Consider the following 11,471-nt stretch of genomic DNA (forward strand, 5'->3'; position numbering starts at 1 on the left):
AGAATTGTACTGTGGGGTGAATGGGCAGGTGCATGAGTGGTCAGTAGCAGGTGGGCTGGGCGCAGAGCCCCACTGCAGAGGGTCCCTCTGACCCACATGGGCCAGCTTCCCAGCACCCCGGCCCCTTCCCAGGTGCTTTTACCTCCAGCACCTTCCGATCTGCTCAGACTTCCAGTAGTGGGGTCTTTGAGGGTCCTCAGGGCTCTGTCCTGGATGTGCCTTGAACTCCAGCCTGTTTCCTTTAGGGCCTCCATGGCGTCCCGGGGCCCCAGAAACCTCCATATGCCTGTACTGCCCTGGCTGTACCCCTGCTCATTCTTCTTGTCTGAGCTCCACACCCGTGTGTGTGTCTGCACATCCTGCCCCCTGCACACTGCTTCTCAGAACCTCCATAACACCCTGCTATGAATAATTCTATGTGGCAACTTGACTGGGCCATGGGGTGCCCAGATATTTGGCCTACCATGGTTCTGGGCATTTCTGTGAGGCTGTTTTTGGACGAGTTTATCATTTAAGTTGATGAGTGAGCAAAGTAGATTGTCCTCCCCAGTGTGGGGGGGGCGTCGTGCGATCAGCTGAGGGTCCCGAGCTGAGTAGAACATGGCTGGCCCTCCCCCAGGTAAGAGAGAACTCCTCCTGCCTGCCAGCCTTCCGGCTAGCACGTGGGCTTTTCCCTGCCTTTGGGCTAGGACTCAAACACCAGCTCTTCCTGGGTCTTGAGCCTGCAGCTTTTGGACTAGAACCTATACTCTGGGCTCTCCTGGTTCTCAGGCCTTTGGACTCAGATGGGCCTGTACCCTCAGCTCTCCTGGGTCTCCAGCTTGCTGACTACAGATCTTGGAACTTCTTTGCCTCCATAATCACACAAGCCAATTCCTTGTAATACATCTCTCTCTCTCTATGTCCCCTGTGGTTAAGTTTCCTGGGGAATCCTGAAGGATACACCCCGTTCCTCTCCCTCAGCACAGAGTTGTTCTGTGCACTTGGATAAGCCTCCAGAACTTCCCTCAGGACAGGGCATCCATCACCATCTCCCACCTGGACAGCAGCAAACACTGCCCCCGTGACTTCCTGCTGCCATCCTTGGCTCCTTCCCGTCCATTCTCCAGCGGCTGCCAGAGTGAGCTTGAAGAACCTGTGACATGTCCTTCAGAGCGTTCTACTTCCTGTTCCAGAAGGACGGCCCCTCATACTTTCCCACGGGCCACACACCACCCCTTCGTCAGCACCCCAGGCTGGCATCCTCTCCCTGCATTCAGCCTTCTTTTCCGAGGTAGCGCTGAGACCAGATGTCGCTAAATAGCAACATGCATAACTGGTCGGCTTCTGTCTAGTAGAGGAGATCATAAGCCTCACGAGATCCCAGAGTCTCTGTCTTCTTCAGTACCCCCAGCACCCACCCCAGGACAGAGCCACAGAGTTGTGGAGCGCCCAAGTGGTGGATGAACATGGAATGCAAAGGCTGAGGGTGCATTGACCAGGAGCACGGGGGGCAGCAACTTGTCGAACAGCCGCAGCACAGATGAAGTGGCCAGGCTCCTAGGGAAGCCTCACTAGGGAGCTGGAGGGAGGCCCGGGGATGGCGGGAGAGAGGGAGAGGGTATGTGTGGTCATGGCCTGGGAGGCCAGCAGGCCAGAGCTGGGAGGGCTTTGCACGTCTCTCCGGAGCTTGGGTCCATCCTGGAAGCCATGGGGAGCAAGGATTGAAACTGGGAGCGGGCTCTGGCTGTTGGAGGTAAAGCTGCTGGTGCCACTGAGCCTTAACACTCAGGAAAGAGGTCCTGGCTGCAAGGTCAGGGAGCCAAGGGAAGCCAGTGCCTGATCCGGGTTGGGTTTTCTCAGCTGTCCCCCAGGAAGAGGCTGCATCGGGAATGAGGGCACAGAAGCTGGCTAGGATGGCTTCTGATTCCAGTAGGGCCTCTCAGGAGCCCTGACAGCCAGCCTCTTGGGCTGACTAATTCAAAAGAGTATTCTTATTGTACAGGCGTGGGGCAAGCTTTCCTTATCTTAGAGGTCAGCAGTGGGAATGCACTGTTGTATTTATATAATCAAAATGTTTTCACAGCAACAAGAAAGACTTTAATCCTGCCAGCATGTTGGCGTTGTTTGTGCAAAGGTACGTCTGTCTGTCGGCATTTTAGGTGATCCAACTTCCTCTCCAAATCCCTGCCTCCCACCTCAAAACACATCGCAAGCTCCACGGAGCAAGTCTCTTTTCGTTAGTGGAGGCGCTGGGCTGACAGTGCTGAGGCGGAACACACAGCCAGTGCCTTGGGCCAGCGTCAGCCTTGGCTCTGGGGGCTGTATTTCCAACTGACTCTTGGCTGGCCAGGAGGGGAGGGAGCCAGGTGCTGGAGGCTATGAAGAGGAAGCTCTGTTCAGAGAGGTTCAGCTGTTGCCCACTCAGGCAGCCCTGAACAAACACCGTTTTCTGATCTCCAGCTGCTAGTAAGAAAGTGCAGGGAGGACAGAACAAAAGCTGAGGTCAGACTGTTTCTTCCCCCACACCTCCGCAGTCTCTTCCCTTTTGGGGCATGTGGGCCCTGCCCATTTACCGCCCACTTACCTAAGCCCCACTGCCCCTCCACTGCCTGCACAAAAGCAGGTGAGAAGCTCCTCCCCGCAAAGAGCCTTTCCCCAGGCCCTGCTGAGGTGACCCACCACTTCACCTCCCAGGACACCGACTGCTTGGATCATGGGTTCCCAGTGTTTTGGAATGAGGGTCCTTTGTCATGTCAACACTTCTTAAAGATTCAAGGCATAGGTTGGTATTTGTTAGTTGAGAAAATAACTCTTGTCAAGTAGGTTTTATAAATAAATTATTGACCCTTTTAAGGCAATTGGGGTTTGCTAATCTTAATAGCACCTACATATTTATTGCAAAACAGTCAATCAGATTTGTTCAGGTTTCAGACAATGCTTGTTGGACACCTGAGTTCCTAGACACCTGGTCGTAATTCTGTGCTTTCTCACCCTGGTCTGTGGCTCCCCAGATGGGGATTACTGAAGTTACTGAATGATGCATTATGGTCCTGAATTCAGTGCTGGGTGAACATGTCGTGTCTTCCCGGGGAGTTTAAAAGGCCTCTTGGAGGGCTGGGACGATGGCTGGTGGCCCCATGCCTTGTGTGGAAGTGGACACGAGGAAGGCATATTGCTACCGATGACCCCACAGCAGAACCAGAGAGGTTTTATCCCAGAGGCTGTTTTAGGAAAAAAAAAATCTCCAATGAAAGCTACACTGTGTTCACATGAGAAGAAACTGTCATTCAAGAGGCCAAGGTGGTGGCACAATAAGGCCATTTATTCAAAGGTATATTTTGTTAGGGAAAAATGTGGAAATGGTTAGGGCTCAAACACCAGTTCCATACACAGGGAGAGGGGTGGACACTAATCGTGTTTGAGCATCACAGAAGAAACAGTGGAAACTCACCCTTTGTAAAAGCAGAAGACACACAGACGGGAGCAGGGTCGGGGGGACGGGAGCAGGGTCGGGGGCCTGAAAACAAAAGCAACAGGGTGGCAGAGGAAGAAAAAGAAAAAAAGAGACAGGTTTCCACGAGCACAGTTTGGCTTCTCTGGCTTGTAGGAACCAGAAACAGGCTCAAACAGCTTAGAACAGATATCCTCTCTGAGCTGACAAGGCGGGAAAAGTCGTGACTTCCTTAGAAAAAGCTGATCTATTAGCACTGGAGTTATTCCTGTTAAAGATGCTCCTCCAGAGAAGAGAATTATGTGACTCATTATCAATTAGAATTGAAAAATTCTTTCGTTCACATCAGGTCAGGCCTCTAGTTCTTGCTTTTTGGGAACCGTGAGAGCTTTTGAAGCAGAGCCAAGTGCTTGTGGACATGTGACCTAAGCCCTGTCCTCTCCATCTGCCACTAAGGGCCTGTGGCTTTTCTAAGTGAAAATTACAATATGGTGGACCTCAGGGTTGTTCTGGTTCTGCTGCAGCTGGAGGACCCTGTACCATTTCCCTGTAAGACTCCTGGGCCTTAGTATATTCATCTGTGAAATGGGGGAGTGGACTTCATTGCGTCTGAAGTCCCTTGAGGTTTAGGTGTCTATCCTGTTCTGGAAAGTGTCCCAGATAATTTTTCTTTGGGGACCAGGCAACGTGAGCTCCAGCTCTAACTCTGTCCCAATCAGCTGTGTGACCTTGGGCAAGTTGCTTAACTTCTCTAGGCCTCAGTTTTATCATCTGTGAAATGAAGTTAATAGAGTGTTTGTTGTTGTTGTTGTTGTTTTTAGTTTGTTATTTTAAATCTTACCAGTTGTTGGGAGGATTAAATGAATTTGTGCAGTGCCTGGTGTCTGGTACCTGCTCAGCGCATGATGCAAACCCTGTAAATAATAGTTACTCCATCACACAGCAACCCCAGGAGTTGTGCTGAAATCTCTCTTGGGATCTGAGGCATCATATAATTGGCCAAAGGAACCCATTATAAAGTGAAATAGGTGGCAGGTGAAAATATGTGCAGAAACGCCCTGGGTTCAATTAAAAATATGTGGTAAGAGATGCTAGAATTCCAGGTTCTAGCATAACAATTTGAATATTCATTAGATTGCAACAGCGGTTCTCAGGTTTAGTTTGTGTCGGAATTCCCTGGAGGGCGTGTTAAAACATGGATTTCAGAGTTCTGATTCAGAAGATCTGGGTGAGGCCCAGGAGTTTGCATTTCTAACAAGCTCCCAGGTGATGCTGACGCTGCTGGCCCTGAGAGCACACCTTGAGGACCATTGGATTACCGATTCTATTCTAACGCTGCTTTTTTTCTCTCTTCCAAATTTGAGTAATGCTTAGATCCCATTTAAAGGGAAAAAAAACAATGGATTCTCTCTCATTTGTAAAACACTGTGTTAGTCTTATTCTACAAAACTGTCTGTGTAGAATTTATGTGAATTTATGAAAATAGAATAATTTTTAAAATTTATGTTGTCAACTGAATGGAAATAGAACATGGAAACATTTTTCTAGAAAGTTCACACCATGTGGAATACAACCTAAGAAACAGTATTCTAAAACAGAAACATTTCTGTTCTCTCTATACCTGTAAGGGTAATGAGGAAGTAAATGCGGGAAGGGGATTGTGAGTGGCCAGATTTGGATTTTGAGTCCTTTTCTGCCTGGAATCCCCCTCTGTGAGGCTCTCTGGACCCTGTTCCTTTGCTGGAAGAACATTCAGTGTGAGGCTCTGAATCTTTGCCATCAGCTGCTGGGAAATACAGGACCTTCTGCCGGCAGGGTCAGGCTGTCAGGGTTCTTGGCTGAGGAAAGAGGAAGCTGGAAGCTGGGTGGGACAGGGTGGGAGGTGCCAGGGCTTTGGCATGAGTTTTCCTGCTATTCTATTCTGTTGGCTAGCTCCTAAATTTAGTTTAGGTTAAAAAAAGAGATGTTTGAAGTACAAAGTGAGTTGAGCAGTCCCCCTGGGGCGGCTAGCTGTGCCGTGGAGATGCACACTGCTTGCACTGACTTGATATTCTTTTTTTTCATCAGGTGTCATCTCGCTGGAGGGCAGAAGGATTCCCTGGAGCCTGGGGGCCAGCAGGACAGAGGAAACAGAAGGTACGTGGCCAGTGATGTCTTTCGACCACAGAAAGGGCTGGAAGAAGCAGGGGACCCACTGTTTGAATAAACCCAGTGGAAAAACAGAAGCCCCATTTCATACTTGATTCAGCTCTTCAAGTTTAAATCTTGAATCTCCTCAACTACACGGAACAGTGTTTCTCCCAAGTCATCTGACACCCAGTCTGTTCTCTGGATCATTCCTTCCTAGAGAACCTTGCTCTTGGAGGGCTGTCATCTGCTCTCACCCACTTGCCTTTCTGATCCACTGAGTGCATCTCAACAGTCATTTGGGGCATTCTGATCATTCATGACCAGGAAGGGTTGGGTGGCTCATGGAGCTTGGGAAGCACTCTCACATGGTGGTCCCCATCGGTGGTAATGGGGTTGCCACATTGAGCCACGTTTCTGCCCTCATCTCTCTATATGTTACTGTGGAATCTCTGACTGAGGACCCATGGACTCACCCAATGTGAAGTCCTGAAGCCCAGCCAGGACTTCCGACCCCAGCTGCAGGGCTTTCCAATATACAGACGCACAGAACTTGAGAGGAAATCGACTTAGAAACCTGAAGTTGGAAAACTGGTTGCCTGACATTCTGTGCAAGACTGAATATCTGAGGAACGAGGGCTGTATAATTTTGGGAACATGTCTTTTCCGGCCTATGTAGACCCCAGGAAATTTTGCAGTTCTTCCCCAAGTATGGATGGAGTCAAACTTGATGTCCTTTCATCCCCCCATCCCATCCTCTAATCTATATCCTTTGGAAATTTTAGAGTGCCAGGCCTCATGTAAATACACTGAAAACAATTTAAGTCATTTATGTTCTACTAGGCCAAGAGTTCTTAGTGGTAGAAGAAGATGGGGTCTTACATGAATGAAAGGGTCTTGGCTATTTGCATTGGTATCAACAGAAGGACTAGACGCTTGCACTAAAAGAGCTGAGAGATGGGGCCAGGAAGTGGGGAGCTCGGACCCAAGCCCCACCTTCCTGAGTCTGCCTGTCACCAGAAAGGCTGGAGATGCCAGACGCTGTCCTGATGCTCCTCTGGGTGGTGTCTCCACCTGCTTGTTTTCAGGAGAGGCCTGGCAGAGGAGGTACAGGACATTGCTAAGTGGATTGAATAATGTTCCCCCAAATTCATGTCTAACCAGAACCTCAGAATGTGACTTTATTTAGAAGCAGTGTCTTTGCAGATGTTAAGTCAAGATAAGGTCATAGTGAATTAGAGTGGCCCCAAATCCAATGCCTGCTCTCCTTCTAGGAAGGGGAGACACAGGAAGAAGGCTGCGTGAAGCTGGAGGCAGAGATGGGGGCGGTGCAGCCATGGCCAGGGAATGGTGGCTGGGACAGGCAGGGAAGGTTCCTCCCTGAGCCTTCAGGGGAGCGTGGCCCTTCCACCGCCTTGTTGCCAGACTTCTGCCCTCCAGAATTATGAGACGATAAATTTCTGTTGTTTTAAGAACAAAAGAATTAACACCTAGTTTGTGGTGGTTTTTTATGGTAGCCCTAGGAAATGCATACAGCTGGGGGGACCTTCTTCCAGGGACCTGCCTCTGAAAGCATAAAAGCAAGTGCCTTCCAGCTTCTGGCAGGGCAGTGGCCCCAGCCTCGGTGCTCCCCCTACCCCCCCCCCCCCCCCCCCCCCCCCCCCGCCCCGCCCCGCCACTCTGCTGTCTCCCTTCTCACTGCTTCCTGCTCAAGGCTCTGTGGCTGCGGGCAAGGCTCTGTGGGGGAGGGGTTCAAGAGAAGGCCTGGCGTCAGCCCACGGTCCATTCTGGGCAGACAGCTTGGCTGGCTGCGGTGGTCCTTTTCCTCTTTGTGAGCATGTGCTGGAGGGATAAAGGCGAGGGAGGAAGTGGAGGAAACTGGGGCTGCAGAGCCGAGGAAACCGATGGAAACCCTCTGAGAAACAGCAACCCAGCGGGTGTGAAGTTTGGCCTCAATGCGGTGGACAGGGCTCTACGGAGGAGGCTGGAGTGGGAGAACTTTGTTGTCACAGCTCTGCCCCTCACTCACTATGTGACCCAAGCAGGACACACTTCGCAGCTGCCTCAGTCTCCTCATCTGAGGAATGGGCTGATTCACACAGTATCACATCCTAGGGTATGCTGAGGATGTCACACACATATCCCTGGCAAGGCTGCTGGGAGGACCGAGTGAGTGAGCAGGTGCAAGACCATTGTCTCCCCGGTCAGTGCTGTAAAACAGTAGCTGCTAGAGGATTACAGTGATATTGTCGTTTCCTTATTAACAGACGTTGCTGTTTGGGAAATTCCTATAGCTAACAGCCAAGCTCCTGGCATTTAATGCTGGTGTCTCCAAAGATTGGTTCTCATCTCTCGAAGGCTTGTTTTTAATAAGGGTACACTCTTGCCCCCACAGCATGCAGGCTGATGTCACACGCCGCCCTGAATCACACCGTGGTACCACCTGTTTCCCTGACGTAAAGCTAGGAGAGGAATGATGTGACCATCTCAAATGTTCCAGTCACCCTGACCTTTAACCCTGGCTTCTAAGAAGGCTCCAGATGTTTCTTGTGGTTAGAGCTCCCAGAAAATGACTCCTTCCTCTATGAGACATTATCTGATGACAAGAAGATTCTGAGCGATGTGGGGGAGTGAGAATATTTTCATAATATCTGCCATTAGAATGACTTAGAAATGGAAGGCCCAGGTTGAGAAATTAGGATCCCACGCACGCTGCCCTCTTGTGAGGAGGTGCAGAAGTTACCTCTTCCCTTGGAAATTCTCTTTCTTAGAACTCGGGTATTTATCAACCACCTAACTGGCTGCTTGAAGGATGGTCACCTTTTTCTGTATTGGTTTGCAAAGAAAGGAAGTTGCAAAAGGTCACAAAGCAACTCCATATCCTTTGGAAATTTTAGCGTGCCGGGCCTCATGTAGATAAACTGAAAACAATCTAAGTCTTTTATGTTGTACTAAGTCAAGAGTTCTTTAGCAGTGGAAGAAGATGGAGTCTTGCATGAATGGAAGGGTCTTGGCTGTTTGCATTGGTATCAAGGGAAGGACTAGATGCTTGCACTAAAAGAAAAAGCTGAGGGAGGGGAACAGGAAGTGGGGAGCAAATCTGAGACTGAATAAATGTAAATAAAAGAGCTAAGACTGCTGAGCAGGTACTAGGAGCTGGGTCAGATTTTATTCCCAAGAACTCTTAGTTATTCTGCCTCCTCTGAGATAGGGAATGTGTGGCTTACCTTTGCGTCCACACCTGGCTCATACCAACCATGCAACCAATAATTGTTCATCAGATGAAGGTCGTCAAAGGCTCGGACAACCCTTCAGTAACTCTTTCAGGGAAGCCACCCACTCATTTCATCTTATCTGCTTGGCTTTCAGTGTTTATCATGTCAGTGACTCTTTATCCCAGACCGGAGGTTGATTTCGGTCACCTGCCGGGGTCATTAGCGCCGTGATGTCATCACACACCTGGCCCAGCTGCTTGGGACTGGGACATCGATGCTGTGTCTGTGACCAGGCTTGTTAGGCTTAGCAGAGAGCTGGCATCCTGGCCACTGGCTGGGGTCAGGGTTTCCCAGCAGGCGTCTCCTTCCTGGAAACACCCTCTTTTCCCAGCCTTTGGTCTCCTCTCCTGCGTCTGGCGCCCAGAACCTCCCTGGGCCTTCTCTATCCCTCCAACCACCTGCCTGGACTTAGCTAGCTTCCAGATTCAGCGAGGAGAGGGGTGAGGGGCTGGAAGGCAGGGCCCGGCCTGGGATCTTCTGATGCCCTATGCTGTGACGTGGCTCCTTGTAGCTGCTGCAGCTGATCGAGTCTCTGGGCTGGATCAGTGGGAGGTGGAGGCTCTGGAAGGATGCACGGCGGCTCCAGGGTTCTACCTGGCAACAGCGTGAGTCTGGCTCTTCATTATCAAAGGAAATACTTACAGGTCGGAGATACAATTCCTTATGGCTTGATTTGGGCCATGACATCTCCCAGAAAGCCTCTTCTGAGGCGAGAGATTTTGGCAACCTCCAGAGCAACAGGTTTCCTCTTTGCACCTCATTACCATCTTTCCTGGCTTAGAAATGAATGTCAGCCCCGGTCAATGTACATTGTGTGTCATTTAAGAATTACTAATATATGGGTGGAATTACGCCAGCATGTCCTCACTGCGATGGTTCCTTCTGGGTTCCACAAGGGATACAAAGGTGGACTGAGCACACATCTTGTCTTCAAGAACTCTGGCGTAGCAGGGATACAAGTGCACACACGTGTGTATGCAGACACATACGTACGCACACACTGTATTAGGTCTGCTGCTGCTCTAACAACTTATCACAAACACGGTGGCTTAAAACAATGCAAACTTACTATCTTACACTCCTGGTGGCCAGCCGCCTGACCCAGGTCTCCTGGGTCTAACGTGAAGGTGGCGGCGCTGCTCTCCTTTCCGGAGATTCTGTTCTCCTGTGCTTTCCGGCTTCTTCCTGCCCCGGGCTGGTGGCCCCTTCCTCCGTCTCTGACCCTTCCGTGCTTCCACCTCTTCGTGCCCACACTGGGGAAAGGATCCCCACTTTAAGGGCTCGCGTGATGAGATTGGGCTCACCTGGATAGTCCAGAAGAATTTTCTCATCTCAACCTTGATCACACCTGCAAAGTCCCTTTTGCCATGGAAAGTAACATATTCATGGGTTCCAGGGATTAGGAGATGGCCCTATGTTGCCATATTTTGCTGGGGGCGGGGAGGATATTATTCTGCCTACCATAAACATATGTACACACAAATAGTAACAATAAGTATAAATTTATGTTTATATATGTATAAACAATTACTATCATACAACATAGATGAGTGATTCGGAGTTTATTGGAGCTCCTGCCTGGGGTGTACTCCGGATCTGGGTTGGAGAGGGGGGCAGTGTTGTGTAGGGCATGAGTTTGCAAAAGCATACATTCAATAACAATGAAGTGTGACATACATCGCTATGTCATACCTTCTTATCTGTCAATCGTCTACCTATTTTTATTTTATTTTGTGTATTTTTTTTTTTTTTTTTTTAGTGACAGGGTTTCAATCTGCAGTGGCACCGTCTCTGCAACCTTGAACTCCTGGGCTCAAGCGATCCCCCTGCTGTAGCATCCGGAGTAGCCAGGACTATAAGCACACGCCACCACACCCAGCTAATTCTTAATTTTTAAAGGTTTTTGGTAGAGACAGGAATCCATCTGTGTTTTCAGTGTTACTCGTAAGAAGTCATAGCTGGCCAGGCGCGGTGGCTCAAGCCTGTAATCCCGGCACTTTGGGAGGCCGAGACGGGCGGATCACGAGGTCAGGAGATCGAGACCATCCTGGCTAACACGGTGAAACCCCGTCTCTACTAAAAAATACAAAAAAACTAGCCGGGCGAGGTGGCGGGCGCCTGTAGTCCCAGCTACCTGGGAGGCTGAGGCAGGAGAATGGCGTGAACCCGGGAGGCGGAGCTTGCAGTGAGCTGAGATCTGGCCACTGCACTCCAGCCCGGGCGACAGAGCGAGACTCCATCTCAAAAAAAAAAAAGTCATAGCTGAGAAACAGTGACTGCTCTGTGGGCACTAGGGAAGAAAGAGGTACTTTTAAAGCTTGGGAGTTGGAAAGTCTTAAAAGAGGAGAGTCCTTGGAGGATGTGAAGCTGGCATGCAAGGATGGGAGGGTTTGGCAGATGGGAGGTCAGTCTGGGTAGGAAAAGACATCGCAGGCAGGTGAGAGGATCCCTGAATCTGTCAGTCAGTCAGTCAGTCTGTCAGTCTGTCAGTCAGTCTGTCAGTCAGTCTGTCAGTCAGGTTGCAGGTGGGGGCTTTATAAGGAGCAGGGAACTGGCAAGTCACAGAGATCAGGGCCCCTGCCAAGGGTGTAGGCCCAGGCCGCTTTCAGAGATGCAGAGCAAGGCAGGGAAATACC

At 50.1% G+C, this 11,471-nt stretch overlaps 1 long non-coding RNA gene across 1 annotated transcript; it reads left to right on the forward strand.

Annotated features, from left to right (window-relative positions):
- The first annotated feature begins 1,254 nt into the window (after positions 1-1,254).
- LOC111526068 lies at positions 1,255-10,319 on the forward strand. The gene is made up of 3 exons (XR_002726263.2): positions 1,255-2,116; positions 5,501-5,569; positions 7,956-10,319. It is a non-coding gene; the product is annotated as an uncharacterized LOC111526068 (long non-coding RNA).
- The last annotated feature ends 1,152 nt before the right edge of the window (positions 10,320-11,471 follow it).

This window comes from Piliocolobus tephrosceles, chromosome 19 (assembly GCF_002776525.5).
Source record: "Piliocolobus tephrosceles isolate RC106 chromosome 19, ASM277652v3, whole genome shotgun sequence".
NCBI classification, from domain to species: Eukaryota; Metazoa; Chordata; class Mammalia; order Primates; family Cercopithecidae; genus Piliocolobus; species Piliocolobus tephrosceles.